Source organism: Hylobates moloch, unplaced genomic scaffold (genome assembly GCF_009828535.3).
Source record: "Hylobates moloch isolate HMO894 unplaced genomic scaffold, HMol_V3 SCAFFOLD_6, whole genome shotgun sequence".
NCBI classification, from domain to species: domain Eukaryota; kingdom Metazoa; phylum Chordata; class Mammalia; order Primates; family Hylobatidae; genus Hylobates; species Hylobates moloch.
The window spans coordinates 63,384,091-63,401,604 of NW_026652281.1; the positions used below are offsets into that span (position 1 = coordinate 63,384,091).

Consider the following 17,514-nt stretch of genomic DNA (forward strand, 5'->3'; position numbering starts at 1 on the left):
TTTTTAAAACTAGTATTCACTAATATGTCAGGTGGGACTTCTTGTAAGAAAGTTCAAGTAGATGCTGGTAAATAAGTTACAGGAATCCATGTAAAAATCACTATAGAAAGTTTCCAACCTTTCTCCTTGCAACTTCCAAAGGAGATTTAGATAATCTTCCAAAGGAGATTCAGATAATCTGATCAATCAATCAGTTATGGACATGCCCCAAGTTTTACCGGAAATAAATATTTTGCAAACATGTTCTATATTTTTCTTTTTTCTCAAAGCTCATATTATCTGAAGTGCTGTATACTAAATACAGATGATAACCTAAAACAATGCTTTTGATCACTGAACTATTTTTTGTTTGGCATTATACCCTGTGTATTCTCTAGAACATAATCAGACATATTAACAATGAAATACTTACTTATCTTTTTCTATATATCATCTGAGTTAAAATATATCAATTCTTAGAGCTTCGTTAATGAATTCGGGTCTTACAAATGGCTTCTAATTCCTGCAAAGCAGTTAATGAGAGAAATGACAACAATCCCTTGGACCAATAGTTAGACGAGATGAAAATATTTACAACTACAGTTTGTCTACTTAAGAAACTGCATATCTATCAGAAGAATCAAGTGCTGACTGACATTTTCTGTGTGCAAACTGACTCCAGAGAAGGGCTAAAACAATCACTCTCCTCCCAGCCTCCCAGGTATGTTAAAAGGACGAGTAAAAAAGGAGGAAGAGAAGAAAGGTACAAAACAATTAAGATGCTTTGCCACCTAAACCACAGCTTCTTTTGCGATTGAGACTTTTGTTTTTATTTTATTAGTATATCTTTTGGAGGGCAGCAGGAATACCTGATGCTTACTGGAATCATATGACTATCCAAACATGACATAAAACAGAAGAAAGAACTGTAGGCTGATTCATTAGAGCAATATCAAATGACTGCCCTAGTCATCTATTATTGGGCAACAAACTATCCCCAAATTCAGTGGCTTAAAACAATGGTAACCACTTATTTTATTTTTCTCATGAAATCTGCAAGTAAATATGTCTCAGTGGGGAAGGCTGGTCTCTGTTGCATTCAGCATTAATTGGCATTGCTTAACTGAAAACTGAAGAATCTACTTTCAAGATGATTCATTAACATGGTTGGCGAGTTTTTCCAAGTTGTGGCTGTGAACCTATCTTGGACTGAGTGATGAAGTTCTTGCTTCTTCTTATGTGAGCCTCTCTATGTGTCCTGGACTTCTTAACAACCTGGTGTCTGAGATCCTAAGAGAGAGTCAGCAGAAGCTCTATCACTTTCTATGTCCCGGACGCAGAAGTCTCAGTAGTCACTTCCATCCTACTTCATTAGTTGAGGCAATACAAAGGGTCTTTCAGTTTCAAGAAGCAAAAAGAGGGGCAATAGAATTTACCTTTTCATGAAGGAATAATAAAGTTCTGGAAGAACACGTGGGGTGGGAAATATTGTTAAAGCCAGTTCTGAAAAATGAAATCTTTCACAGAACCACTAGGAGTGATATAAGAAATTTGTTACAGGGATTAGAATTAAAGTAATTACGAGAGCCAGTGAAGAAGTCAATGTAAAGTCTGAGTCCCTAGTTTACTGGTGGGCCTGAAGTCTGGAAAGGAAGACGGAATATTGGAATTTTGGGAAGGAATTAGAACTCACCTCAGTTTCTCTCCAGAGTTTGCATCAGTCTCTCACTGCCTCCAGTCCTCCACATTTGACGATGCAGGTAAAATGCAGAAGAGGTGGCACACTTGGCCAGAGACCTGTATACAAATTGGCCCAGGACTTGGCAATACTGAAAAAGGAGGCATACTCAGTGCGAATTGCAGGAGTTAATGACCCCGCTGTTACCTTTCTGCAACAAACTGCGCCAGCGAATCCCTTACAACCTGCCCGAACTGCACTGACCTAAGTGTAAACATGGCGGCTGCTTCACTTCAGCATGTCTCTCACAACATTTTTCTTGTGGCAAGCAGAGCACTAACCCAAAACCATCCAGGGAAGACAAGTGTGATTACAGCTTAGGTATATAAACACTATATATATGGCTGATATTGTAGATTAAAATATGGCCAACTTTCATGAATGTGTTATGTGCATTTGAAAGTAGGCTGTATTATCTATTTTTAGGATTAGTTATATATTTTAGGATTAGTTATATGTTTTTAAGATTAATTATATTGTATAAATTATATATATAACATCATTATGTTTTTAGACCTTCTACAAGCTTACTAATGTTTGCTCAGCTTGCTTAATCTTGGATTAAGAAAGTTTATCCTGTCATTAGTGTGTTTCTCTTTCTGTTGCATAGTTTATGTTTCCTGTTTTAAGAAAATTAACGGTTTGTTATTGAGTGTTTAAGTATTAATAAATCAATGTTCATTGTGAGTGTAGCCTTTAGGACTATAACATGTCCTTTTTTGTTTCTTTTCTTTTTTTTTTTTTCTTTTTTGAGACGGAGTCTCGCTCTGTCCCCCAGGCTGGAGTGCAGTGGCGCGATCTCGGCTCACTGCAAGCTCCGCCTCCCGGGTTCACGCCGTTCTCCCGCCTCAGCCTCCTGAGTAGCTGGGACTACAGTCGCCCGCCACCACGCCCGGCTAATTTTTTAGTAGAGACGGGGTTTCACTGTGTTAGCCAGGATGGTCTCCATCTCCTGACCTCGTGATCCGCCTGCCTGGGCCTCCCAAATTGCTAGGATTACAGGCGTGAGCCACTGCGCCCGGCCTTTTGTTTCTTTTAATACTTTTGATACGGACAGGAGTCAGAGAAATACTGGGGAGAAGAGGGCAGTCCCCAATGAGGGTCATATTCTCAAGCTGGAAATACAGCCCAAAATGAGAACATGCATTCCTGTTTTCCAGCCAAAATGCTTCTTTTTTTTTTTTCCCAAAACCACCCTGGCCTGCCCTGCTCCCCATCCTGTACCCATAAAAACCCAAGGCCTCACTGGTGGGGTGGCAGAACAGCAGAGAAGGAGAGAAGAGAAGAAGCAGCCAGACATTGGAGAGAAGCAGCTTGATTTCAGAGGGATGGCTTAATGGTAGGACCTCGAAGAAGAGTTCAGCCAGGATGGCCAAACTGCAGGGGAAGACTACCTTCCCGGAATTCCATCCCATTTCCAGCTCCTCATTCAGCTGAGAGCGACTTCCACTGCTCGGTAAAATCCTCCATATTCACCACCCTTTGATTCATTTGCACGACCTGATTCTTCCTGGAAGCAGACAAGGACCCAGGTGTGGGTGCAAGAGGCTGTCACACTGACACTCCACTGAGTTGTTTAACTCTTTAGCCATCCACGGATGGCAAAGCTGAAAGAGCACACTGTAACAAATGCCCTCTGGGGCTCTGGGGTTCACAGGCCACCCTTAGATGCTACCACAGGACCGCATATAGTTCTGTTCCTGCCGGTTGCCCAGAAGCACTTGTACTGGCCTGTGCACTGGCTCACCTGTGTGCTCCCCTCCTGCAAGGGGTTGAGAGCTGCGAGCTGAATAAACCAGCCAGCTCCTTCTCAAGTCTCACAAAGGGCTCAAAGGAACTATCACATTTCACTTTTTACCTGATTTCTGTTTTAATCAGATATTAATATTGTGACCTCTTCTCCCTTTGCTTGAATTTCTCTTGTATATTTCTTTATCTTTTTAATTTTTAACCGTCTGTATGTATTTAAGTGAGCCTTGTACAAATAGCAGAAAGTTGAATTGTTAGTCAATCATCATTCCACAGATATTTTTATTTTATTGAGTTAATCCAATTTACATCATTATATCTGATCAGTTATGTCGTATTATTTTGTCTCTCTGCTTCAGAGGAATGAATATATTTTGTCTTTTAGGGAGTGTTTTATTTTTTCAAAATTTTAATTTTAGACTAAAAAATTAATATAATAATTTGACACTCTCTCATCCCTATTTTTTTATGGTTTCCTATTGTGAGCTAGTATGTATAAGTGAGCATATAACCTCTTCTTTCCAAAACACTCTGTCACCCCAGGATCTGAGTTGAAGTAAGGCTATTGCCTTTACTATCCCAGTTAATACTCATACACAGTCCTGCTTCTTCCCACACTTTTAACAACTTTAGCATATACACATTGGCAGAGCATAGAGCACTGCATTACTAAGTTATCCATTTAACTCCAGTAAATAGCTAAAAATATATTTAAAGCTTATTTCTTTCCGATGTCAATGTCTTCATTTTATGTTTGCCTTAAGTTTGTAGATTTTTCAGTAAGTGATTATGAGAATATCTTCGCACATTCAAGTCAGTTTATTGGAAGCCTATGTATTTAAAATTCATTTTGACTAGATATAAATTTTATGGCTCATATTTTTTCATTAAATATCTTACATATGTTATTTCAATTTCTTCTAGTATAAAGTGTTTCTGTGAAAAATATAAAGACGATCTGAACTTCTTTTCTTTATAAATGACTTGCTCTTTATGCCTGAATTCCCAAAAGATTTTTTCTTTTTTCTTTACAATTTTGTAGTTTGACAAGTTTGACAGTATAATGTCTTGCCTTTCTCAGTTGATTTTAGCAATGTCCTTTGAGTATGTAGCATGAAGTTATCTTTTATGTTAAGAAATTTTTCTTCATGTATGCTTATTTTTTGTTTTGTTTCATAGGAATTTTTTCTTTTTTGTTCTTCAGGAGGTCTTTCTCTCCATCCTGAAGAAAGAAAAGGAGTTATATATGTGTATATACCTCTTCTGTATGATATTTTATTCTAAATTTTTATCTTTTTTATTTGTAAAATTTTCACACTTTCAATCTTAGATTTTTTCTAATATCACTCATTTTTACCATGACGTTCCTTTCTATTTCATTTCCATTTCTGAAATGACTTTTTATTTTATTTTCTGAGTGTATCTTCTTTCATCAAATCTTCTTTATCTCAAATCATTTTATTTCTGAATTGATTTGTGTTGTTCTTTCATAGCATCGCTCATTTTAAAATTAGTTTTTGATAATTTGGGATACCAGGTGACTGTATTCATCTGTTCTGTGAGCAAGTCACTCTAATGCACTTTATTGCTCATTAGGATGTTACTCTGCTTCTTACGCTTTTTTTAATCATAAATTGAGGATAAAATTTGACTAAAACTTTTTTGTTGTTTTTTATTATGTGAAATTATTTTTTCTATGCTTTTAGGGTGTTTGAGTGGCCCAGGAAACTTTAGTTTTTTTGGAAGTAATGTGTTGTGTTTTTTTTTTTAAATCTCTGTAGATCACTCTTCTGTTGTTTTGGCAAATTGATCAAAAATGTTTATATAATTTCCTTAGTCTGATTTTCTACTTTTGTCTGAATCTTCTCTTTCCCTATTTCCTTTTGTTATGCATTTTAAATTCAACTCCCAGCAGTTTCTCCTTAGCATGGGGCTTTGTCTTGTTAATTTCACTAAGCCACAGGATTCCACTGCTCCATCCCTGTTAAACTTTGTCACATCACTGCCCTTTGCATTTCCTGTGAATTGCTGGGAATTAATTCACTTGTTCTTCTGCTCAGATCTGCCCCCAAATCTTTTCAGGGTGTATCTGTGGAACATTCCTCCAATCTATCAGAATTTCTGTTTCTTTCTTCAACTTCCTCCCATTGAGAGGCCAATAATTTATAGGTCATGTAAACGTTGGCATTTTTGCCAACTTGCTGGTATATGAAATCCACAGGGATGCCTTATTACCTATTTTTTCTGTGAATATTGTTCATGTCATTGGCTTAGACTTACTACTTGTTTTGCCTGCCTTTATACAGAGATTAGATAGATTCGATTATGTTCCTGTCACCATCATCTTTCAAAAATCCACACCTTTAAAATGGATGTTTCAACAGATGAATAGATAAAGAAAATGTGGTATATATACACACAAAAGGAATACTATTCAGCCATGAAAACAAAGGAAATTCTGTAATATGTGATAACATGGATGAATCTAAAGGACACACTGTTAAGTGAAATAAGATAGGCACAGAAAAACAAATACTGTATGTTCTCAATCAAATGTGGAGTCTAAGAAAGTTGATCTCATAGAAATAGAGAGTAGAATGGTGGTTACCAGAGACTAGGGTGATAGAAGCGTGGAGCATTAGGGAGACGTCGATCAAAGGATATATATTTATAATCAGATAGGATGCATAAGTGCAAGAGATCTATTGTACAGCATAGTGACTATAGCTTATGACAACATGTTCTATTCTTCAAAAAATGCTAAGAGAGTGGATAAGCACTTGCACCACAAAAATAATAACAATGTGAAGTAATGCATTTGCTAATTAGCTGAATTTAACCATTTCATGATATGTATATATATATATATCAAAATATCGTGTTGTACACAATAAATACATACTATTTTATATAAGAATCTAAAAATAAATACTTATTAAAAAATGCAAATCTGACCATGTTGCCTTAGATTTAAATTTTTTTCCTTTCCCTTTGGAACAATATTAATGATTATATGCTTCAAATTATTAATGTTAATGTAGTATACATAACTAGTTAAATCATGAAGCTACTAATCATAGTGAAGGTAACAGGAGTTCTTGAAAAAATAATCTTTGAAGTGACTACAGGACCTCGAGATAGATGTTCTGGCAGAAGAACATACTGTTTTGTTTCATGCTCTATTCCAAGTTCTTTTTTTTTCTTTTTTTAAATTTTATTATTATTATACTTTAACTTTTAGGGTACAGGTGCACAAAGTGTAGGTTTGTTACATATGTATACATGTGCCATGTTGGTGTGCTGCACCCATTAACACATCATTTAGCACTAGCTATATCTCCTAATGCTATCCTTCCCCCCTCCCCCCATCCCACAACAGTCCCCAGTGTGTGATGTTCCCCTTCCTCTGTCCATGTGTTCTCATTGTTCAATTCCCACCTATGAGTGACAACATGCTGTGATTGGTTTTTTGTCCTTGCGATAGTTTGCTGAGAATGATGGTTTCCAGCTTCATCCATGTCCCTACAAAGGACATAAACTCATCATTTTTGATGGCTGCATAGTATTCCATGTTGTATATGTGCCAATTTTCTTAATCCAGTCTGTCATTGTTGGACATTTGACTTGGTTCCAAGTCTTCGCTATTGTGAATAGTGCCGCAATAAACATACATGTGCATGTGTCTTTATAGCAGCAGGATTTATAATCCTTTGGGTATATACCCAGTAATGGGATGGCTGGGTCAAATGATATTTCTAGTTCTAGATCCCTGAGGAATTGCCACACTGACTTCCACAATGGTTGAACTAGTTTACAGTCCCACCAACAGTGTAAATGTGTTCCTATTTCTCCCCATCTTCTCCAGCACCTGTTTTTTCCTGACCTTTTTAATGATGGCCATTCTAACTGGTGTGAGATGGTATCTCATTGTGGTTTTGATTTGCATTTCTCTGATGGCCAGTGATGATGAGCATTTTTTCATGTGTTTTTTGGCTGCATAAATGTCTTCTTTTGAGAAATGTCTGTTCATATCCTTTGCCCACTTTTTGATGGGGTTGTTTGTTTTTTTCTTGTAAATTTGTTTGAGTTCATTGTAGATTCTGGATCTTAGCCTTTTGTCAGATGAGTAGGTTGCAAAAATTTTCTCCAATTCTGTAAGTTGCCTGCTCACTCTGATAGTAGTTTCTTTTGCTGTGCAGAAGCTCTTTAGTTTAATTAGATCCCATTTGTCAATTTTGGCTTTTGTTGCCATTGCTTTTGGTGTTTTAGACATGAAGTTCTTGCTCATGCCTATGTCCTGAATGGTATTGCCTAGGTTTTTGTCTAGGGTTTTTATGGTTTTAGGTCTAACATTTAAGTCTTTAATCCATTTTGAATTAATTTTTGTATAAGGTGTAAGGAAGGGATCCAGTTTCAGCTTTCTACATATGGCTAGCCAGTTTTCCCAGCACCATTTATTAAATAGGGAATCCTTTCCCCATTTCTTGTTTTTGTCAGGTTTGTCAAAGATCAGATGGTTGTAGATATGCGGCATTATTTCTGAGGGCTCCGTTCTGTTCCATTGGTCTATATCTCTGTTTTGGTACCAGTACCTTGCTGTTTTGGTTACTGTAGCCTTGTAGTATAGTTTGAAGTCAGGTAGCGTGATGCCTCCAGCTTTGTTCTTTTGACTTAGGATTGACTTGGTGATGCGGGCTCTTTTTTGTTTCCATATGAACTTTAAAGTAGTTTTTTCCAATTCTGTGAAGAAAGTCATTGGTAGCTTGAAGGGGATGGCATTGAATCTATAAATTACCTTGGACAGTAAGGCCATTTTCATGATATTGATTCTTCCAACCCATGAGCATGGAATGTTCTTCCATTTGTTTGTATCCTCTTTTATTTCATTGAGCAGTGGTTTGTAGTTCTCCTTGAAGAGGTCCTTCACATTCCTTGTAAGTTGGATTCCTAGGTATTTTATTCTCTTTGAAGCAATTGTGAATGGGAGTTCACTCATGATTTGGCTCTCTGTTTGTCTGTGATTGGTGTACAAGAATGCTTGTGATTTTTCCACATTGATTTTGTATCCTGAGACTTTGCTGAAGTTGCTTATCAGCTTAATGAGATTTTGGGCTGAGATGATGGGGTTTTCTAGATATACAATCATGTCATCTGCAAACAGGGACATTTGACTTCCTCCTTTCCTAATTGAATGCCCTTTATTTCCTTCTCCTGCCTGATTGCCTTGGCCAGAATTTCCAACACTATATTGAATAGGAGTGGTGAGAGAGGGCATCCCTATCTTGTGCCAGTTTTTGAAGGGAATGCTTCCAGTTTTTGTCCATTCAGTGTGATACTGGCTGTGGGTTTGTCATAGATAGCTCTTATTATTTTGAGATATGTCCCATCAATACCTAATTTATTGAGAGTCTTTGGCATGAAGAGTTGTTGAATTTTGTCAAAGGCCTTTTCTGCATCTATTGAGATAATCATGTGGTTTTTGTCTTTGGTTCTGTTTATATGCTGGATTACATTTATTGATTTTTGTATGTTGAATCAGCCTTGCATCCCAGGGATGAAGCCCACTTGATCATGGTGTATAAGCTTTTTGATGTGCTGCTGGATTCGGTTTGCCAGTATTTTATTGAGGATTTTTGCATCAATGTTCATCAAGGATATTGGTCTAAAATTCTCTTTTTTGGTTGTGTCTCTGCCATGCTTTGGTAGCAGGATGATGCTGGCCTCATAAAATGAGTTAGGGAGAATTCCCTCTTTTTCTATTGATTGGAATAGTTTCAGAAGGAATGGTACCAGCTCCTCCTTGTACCTCTGGTAGAATTTGGCTGTGAATCCATCTGGTCCTGGACTTTTTTTGGTTGGTAAGCTGTTAATTATTACCTCAATTTCAGAGCCTGTTATTGGTCTATTCAGAGATTCAACTTCTTCCTGGTTTAGTCTTGGGAGGGTGTATGTGTCGATGAATTTATCCATTTCTTCTAGATTTTCTAGTTTATTTGCATAGAGGTGTTTATAGTATTCTCTGATGGTAGTTTGTATTTCTGTGAGATCAGCGGTGATATCCCCTTTGTCATTTTTTATTGCATCTATTTGATTCTTCTCTCTTTTCTTCTTTATTAGTCTTGCTAGCCGTCTATCAATTTTGTTGATCTTTTCAAACAACCAGCTCCTGGATTCATTGATTTTTTGAAGGGTTTTTTTGTGTCTCTATTTCCTTCAGTTCTGCTCTGATCTTAGTTATTTCTTGCTTTCTGCTAGCTTTTGAATGTGTTTGCTCTTGCTTTTCTAGTTCTTTTAATTGTGATGTTAGGGTGTCAATTTTGGATCTTTCCTGCTTTCTCTTGTGGGCATTTAGTGCTATAAATTTCCCTCTACACACTGCTTTAAATGTGTCCCACAGATTCTGGTATATTGTGTCTTTGTTCTCGTTGGTTTCAAAGAACATCTTTATTTCTGCCTTCATTTTGTTATGTACCCAGTAGTCATTCAGGAGCAGGTTGTTCAGTTTCCATGTAGTTGAGTGGTTTTGAGTGAGTTTCGTAATCCTGAGTTCTAGTTTGAGAGACAGTTTGTTATAATTTCTGTTCTTTTACATTTGCTGAGGAGTGCTTTACTTCCAACTATGTGGTCAATTTGGGAATAGGTCTGGTGTGGTGCTGAGAAGAATGTATATTCTGTTGATTTGGGGTGGAGAGTTCTGTAGATGCCTATTAGGTCTGCTTGGTGCAGAGCTGAGTTCAATTCCTGGATATCCTTGTTAACTTTCTGTCTGGTTGATCTGTCTAATGTTGACAGTGGGGTGTTAAAATCCCCCATTATTATTGTGTGGGAGTCTAATTCTCTTTGTAGGTCCTAAGGACTTGCTTTATGAATCTAGGTGCTCCTGTATTGGGTTCATATATATTTAGTATAGTTAGGTCTTCTTGTTGAATTGATCCCTTTACCATTATGTAATGGCCTTCTTTGTCTCTTTTGATCTTTGTTGGTTCAAAGTCTGTTTTATCAGAGACTAGGATTGCAACTCCTGCCATTTTTTTGTTTACCATTTGCTTGGTAGATCTTCCTCCATCCTTTTATTTTGAGCCTATGTGTGTCTCTGCACATGAGATGGGTTTCCTGAATACAGCACACTGATGGGTCTTGACTCTTTATCCAATTTGCCATTCTGTGTCTTTTAATTGGAGCATTTATCCCATTTACATTTAAGGTTAATATTGTTATGTGTGAATTTGATCCTGTCATTATGATGTTAGCTGGTTATTTTGCTCCTTAGTTAATGCAGTTTCTTCCTAGCCTCGATGGTCTTTACAATTTGGCATGTTTTTGCAGTGGCTGGTACTGGTTTTTCCTTTCCATGTTTAGTGCTTCCTTCAGGAGCTCTTTTAGGGCAGGCCTGGTGGTGACAAAATCACTCAGCATTTGCTTGTCTGTAAAGTATTTTATTTCTCCTTCACTTATGAAGCTTAGTTTGGCTGGATATGAAATTCTGGGTTGAAAATTCTTTTCTTTAAGAATGTTGAATATTGGCCCTCACTCTCTTCTTGCTTGTAGAGTTTCTGCCGAGAGATCAGTAATTAGTCTGATGGGCTTCCCTTTGTGGGTAACCCGACCTTTCTCTCTGGCTGCTCTTAACATTTTTTCCTTCATTTCAACTTTGGTGAATCTGACAATTATGTGTCTTGGAGTTGCTCTTCTCGAGGAGTATCTTTGTGGCATTCTCTGTATTTCCTGAATTTGAATGTTGGCCTGCCTTGCTAGATTGGGGAAGTTCTCCTGGACAATATCCTGCATAGTGTTTTCCAACTTGGTTCCATTCTCCCTGTCACTTTCAGGTACACCTATCAGACGTAGATTTGGTCATTTCACATAGTCCCATAATTCTTGGAGGCTTTGTTCGTTTCTTTTTATTCTTTTTCCTCTAAACTTCTCTTCTCACTTCATTTCATTCATTTCATCTTCCATCGCTGATACCCTTTCTTCCAGTTGACCTCATCGGCTACTGAGGCTTGTGCATTCATCACGTAGTTCTCGTGACATGGTTTTCAGCTCCATCAGGTCCTTTAAGGTCTTCTCTGCATTGGTTATTCTAGTTAGCCATTTGTCTAATTTTTTTTCAAGGTTTTTAACTTCTTTTCCATTGGTTCGAACTTCCTCCTTTAGGTTGGAGTAGTTTGATCTTCTGAAGGCTTCTTCTCTCAACTTGTCAAAGTCATTCTCCGTCCAGCTTTGTTCCGTTGCTGGTGAGGAGCTGCGTTCCATTGGAGGAGGAGAGGCGCTCTGCTTTTTAGAGTTTCCAGTTTTTCTGCTGTTTTTTTCCCCATCTTTGTGGTTTTATCTACCTTTGTTCTTTGACGATGGTGATGTACAGATGGGTTTTTGGTGTGGATGTCCTTTCTGTTTGTTAGTTTTCCTTCTAACAGGCAGGACCCTCAGCTGCAGGTCTTTTGGAGTTTGCTGGAGGTCCGCTCCAGACCCTGTTTGCCTGGGTATCAGCAGCGGTGGCTGCAGAACAGCGGATATTGGTGAACCTCAAATGCTGCTGCCTGATCCTTCCTCTGGAAGTTTTGTCTTAGAGGAGTATCCGGCCATGTGAGGTGTCAGTCAGCCCCTACTGGGGGGTGCCTCCCAGTTAGGCTACTCGGGGGTCAGGGACCCACTTGAGGAGGCAGTCTGCCCGTTCTCAGATCTCAAACTATTTGCTGGGAGAACCACTACTGTCTTCAAAGCTGTCAGACAGGAACATTTAAGTCTGCAGAGGTTACTGCTGTCTTTTTGTTTGTCTGTGCCCTGCCGCCAGAGGTGGAGCCTACAGAGGCTGGCAGGCAGGTCTCCTTGAGCTGTGGTGGGCTCCACCCAGTTTGAGCTTCCTGGCCACTTTGTTTACCTACTCAAGCCTGGGCAATGGTGGGTGCCCCTCCCCCAGCCTCACTGCTGCCTCGCAGTTTGATCTCAGACTACTGTGCTAGCAATGAGTGAGGCTTCGTGGGCATAGGACCCTCCAGAGCCAGGTGTGAGATATAATCTCCTGGTGTGCCATTTGTTAAGACCATTGGAAGAGCGCAGTATTAGAGTGGGAGTGACCCGATTTTCCAGGTGCCGTCTGTCACCCCTTTTTTTGACTAGGAAAGGGAATTCCCTATCCCCTTGTGCTTTCCAGATGAGGTGATGCCTCACCCTGCTTCGGCTCTCACACAGTGCACTGTACCCACTGTCCGACACTCCCCAGTGAGATGAACCCGGTACGTCAGTTGGAAATGCAGAAATCACCTGTCTTCTGCGTCACTCACACTGGGGGCTGTATACAGGAGCTGTTCCTATTCAGCCATATTGGCTCCACCCCCCAAGTTCTTAAAAAAATGGTTGGAAAGTAGTACATATTCAATAAATCTGGCTGAATAAGTTGAAAACATAAATGATTTAATTAGCCACACAATATGAGTCTGAAACTTCATAAAAAGTTTAAAGAAAGTAATGTTTATTTGGGAAAAATTTGTATGCATATCCTTAAGGTAAATAAATGTTATTTGAAGACACTAGGGAAGATAGAATTTTTTCCCTGGAATATTTGTAAGTTTGTGCGAGTACAGACAAAGGCTGGTACAGAAATCTAAGAAACACTGTCAAGGAGCCTCTTCAGGTGTTAATGGTGGATCACCTGAGATCAGGAGTTCAAGACCAGCCTGACCAGGAGAAATCCCCCCGTCTCTACTAAAAATATGAAATTAGCCAGGTGTGGTGTTGCAAGCCTGTAATCCCAGCTACTTGGGAAGCTGAGGCAGGAGAATCGTTTGAACCCAGGGGGCAGAGGTTGCGGTGAGCCAAGATCGTGCCATTGCACTCCAGCCTGGGCAACAAGAGTGAAACTCCGTAACAAAAAAAAAGAAAAGAAAAAAGTTAATTTTCTGGGTAAAATTTTCAACCACTATCCTTTTGGTTGAAAGTTTCAAGTGTGATTGTAAATTTCTGTTTTCCTTTGGTTTTATGATATAAGAATCTTTTGTTCCAACAAAAACATTTCTAGAAGCTCGACATATAAATCAGATAACAGAGAAAGGGGTTCACGTGAAGAAGAATAGAGAGGAGCTTATTGTCATTGTCCCTGATGAGCCTCTGCTCCCCAGCTCTACCCACTTACACCCTGCACAGTTCCAATCCCAGAGACTAAATCTGGAAGAGTAGGACAATTAGCAAGCACTACTCTTAGTTATTGCAACTATATAGGCCTGCTTAATATAGGCTTTCCACCCCCTCACCTCAGAGGAAAAAAAAAGTAATCTCTTAATAATAGAATGCTGCCTTTTAAATTTAGTGACAATTATTTATTTTTACTTTTCACAAAATATTTAGATGTCAATGGGAGAAAAAAATATAGATTCTAATTAGAAGAAACTAAGAGTCATGATTTATGATAAGTAAAAATTAATTTTTTAATAATTTTAATCATACAATAATAGGAGGTTTGGAAATCAACTTAATTAAATTTTCAAATAAAATTGTATAGCAAGATCAGCTGAGAATATTCTGCAAGTTCTATGAAAGACATTAATACATAAAAAATTAAATAGATATAAAAACACTATTATTAATGAAATTTTACAGAGACTGGTAATAAGGAAATAACTGTTTAAAAGAATTTGTTTTGTAACTCATCTTCAAATATTCTCTTTTTTCTCATTTATAAAGTTTTTTTATAAGAAATATAAGATTATATGCACAAAAAGATAAATAAAGACAGAAAATCCTCTCCTCTGGTTAAAAATTGACATCTGCTGTACTCCGATTTTCTAAGAATTACGTTAAACACGAAAGTGCCATGTTATAAAAATGTGTATCTTTTATACTGAGCCATATAATTTTTAAAAGACAAAAGAATTTCAACATTTATAAAGTTCTGTTGGGAGCAATCTGGAAGAAAATCCAAAGTTCTTTGAGATAATACTACTTTTACCTCAATACTCAGAGTATGATTAGGATTTTTAGCTGATGTTTTTAACATCAGATGTGGTCCTGACATGTCTAAATTAGCCAGGCTTTAAGTTGATTAATGAGTCTATGCCATGCATTCTCAAAACTGCCCCAGTGGGAGCAACAACTGGTTCTTGGTGACAAGGTTCTAGGGGAACAAAAAAACCATAATTATTTTATATAGAGAGCATATATATATATGCATTACAAAAATAGATACAGTCTGTACTATTAAATTTCCTTAGTAGAAATTTTTTTAATGTTTAAAAAGACTGCTTAGGATGCAGCAATGAAAAGGATGAGAAATATTGGAATACAATAAAATCTCATCCTCTTACTAAGCATCCTTCACCAAATGAAATTAGTTCTTCAAAGATGCATACATAGAAAAGAAAACTAGGATAATATAACTATGCAATCAATAGCCTGGCATGATCTTGTGTTCATGCTAGTTTTTAAGATAGTTGCATCCTTTTTAATTTATGAATTAATGAGCAGCTGTAAAACATTTTGGCATGATCGTGAAGATTACATACTAAAAGAAAAGGCTGTGTACAAAGAATTAAAATATAAATACAAAATCACAATTGCATTTGTTAATAAATATATTTTCATGCAGATCTATTTATACTTATCACTAAACTACTATACAAACATCTATAACTTTCTTTTATACAGATAGTTTATTTGCAGATAACATAAAATAAAATAATTTACTGGCCCAATTATTTTGGAATTAAATGATTTAATTCAGCAAAGTATTTTAAAAGTTTTTTTTTTTTAGACTGTTGTTTTGACTAGGTCAAACTGTGCCTTTTTCAAATTAGCCATGTCATGAAGACACAGCCGTGATTTTGCCTGTAAACCTGTATAAGCAAAGAGAGGATTTAACAATCAATAATCTATCAGAAAATTACATTTGTATTGAATGTTTAAGCACCAGAGAAGGTGCATATTTGTGAAAGAGCAAGAAGACAATTTATAATTAAACAAGTTTCTAGTAGTGTTTTCAGTTTCAGAAAACAGAAAGATAAAATACCGTTGGGCAAACGGAAAGGTCTTAAGAGGTCAAAGAAAAGTGAAAATTAAAGGAAATTAAAAATTGAAGAAAAATTTAAAATAACACTTATACAGTACAGCTTAGAATGTTAAATATGAATCCCCAATTTATAAAATAGACTCACCTGGATTAAGTATAATGGTCAGCATCTAATAAGTGGCAGTACTGTTAGTTGCAGCATTTGAAACTAAACCCTTCTAATAACTAAGTTCTTTTGCCCCCATTATTGTCACACCTCTCTAGTATATGGTACTTAACTATATAAAATCTGCAATTATCAGTAAAATATAGAACATCTTGCTAAAAACCAATTTGTAACAGAGAAGAGGAAATTTTTCAGGAGGGAATAGCATGTGTAGAACAGACTAAACATAGTTTGGACGCTAGGGAACATAATACAGAGATCTTTCTACCTGATAAGGTTCATGTTAGGGAATAGTAAGAGTTAAGTTTGATACAAAGGCTTGCTATGTGCTCATTTTTGTTTGTTTGTTTTGTTTCTTTGTTTGTTTGTTATGTGAGACCAAGTTTCGCTCTGCTGTCCAGGCTGGAGTGCAATGGTGCAATCTCGGCTCACTGCAACCTTTGGCTCCTGGGTTCAAGCGATTCTTCTGTCTCAGTCTCCCAAGTAACTGGGATTACAGGTGCCTGCCACCATGCCCGGCTAATTTTTTTTGTATTTTTAGTAGAGATGGGGTTTCACCATGTTGCCCAGACGGGTCTCAAACTCCTGACCTCAGGTAATCCACCTGACTCAGCCTCCCAAAGTGCTGGGATTACAGGTATGAGCCACTTTGCCCAGACTGGTATGTGCTAATTTTTATAAATAATTTGCTTTTTTGATAAATACATCAGTAAAATATTATTTTGTTTTCAGCCCTCCAGCAAGGTTTTATACTAGTTTTGAGCTTCATAGTTTTAAAGTATTCCAGAAGTATCTAAAACTATAAACAATATTGGTATGTAATAAGCAACCTTCCAAATTTTCCTTTCTAAATGATGCAAAATAACTCAAAAATATATTTGGCGATATAAAAATAGTTATTTTCTTGCATGACAAAAAATATACCACAACCAAAATCAAAACACATTGACAAACAAGGAGAAAAATATTTGCAACATATACCGCAATAGCTGAATATCCCTAATTTTTAAAGTACTCCCAAAAACTGAGAGACAAAGTACCAAAGATCCAGTAGGAAAATAGGAAAAATTCATGAGCAAATAACTCACAGATGAGACATGCTTTACTCACCTCTCACTGTAAACCTTTCTAAAACTTTCTACAATCCATAAATTCACCAAAAATCCTTGTAGAGGCACTCTACCCAGCATAAGATGTAACTCTCAAGGATATTTAGTATTATACAGATTTGTGTCCTTCAACCCTAAATTGTACTTTAAAATTGAGCCATAGCAAAGAATACTTCCTGATTTGAAAACATTAATTTAAAAATTAAGCTTGGAAAATTGAATCAGCTGTCATTGAAGTACTTGAATAAAACATTTCTTCCTTGAATCACTTTGTGCTCTTTTTTATATAAGTACTACCTAATCATCCATTAAAAACCAAAAAAATTATCATTATTTACTTTTCCAAATCTAGCAACAACTTGATATTTCTTTAAATGTTCTCATCGTTTTAGACTCTCCTGAGTACTCTAGTCATATGCCTTTTTTAAAAAAAAATTTCTAGAAAAGGCCTGCATTGATCTAATTATCCCAATTGTTTCAGGCAAAAATGCCCATGAGCACAATATAGTCCTCTCAGCAGATCTGAACCAGGTGTGGGGATATTATCCAAGCTGTGGCAAGAAGTCATTTCAGATGAATTTGAACTTAGTACTCAGAAAATCAATTAGTCTCTCTTGGAGGCTCTGAACTGTAGTGTGGAACAATAGCAACAAAGCAGAGCCTCTCAAATCAAAGGACTAAGTTAGAATTCTTTCTTTATCACTTAATAGATATACAATGAAAGGCTAGTTATTAATCTATGTGCCTCAGTTTCCACATGTAAATTGGTTGT

The 17,514-nt window shown here is 37.0% G+C and overlaps 1 long non-coding RNA gene across 1 annotated transcript in view; it reads right to left on the reverse strand.

Annotated features, from left to right (window-relative positions):
* Positions 1-1,790: 1,790 nt before the first annotated feature.
* LOC116471027 (uncharacterized) overlaps positions 1,791-17,514 on the reverse strand; it is a 41,730-nt gene continuing 26,006 nt past the window's right edge. The window contains exon 3 of the long non-coding RNA XR_004248726.2: positions 1,791-1,808. This is a non-coding gene — a long non-coding RNA (uncharacterized LOC116471027). The remainder of the gene's footprint in view (positions 1,809-17,514) is intronic.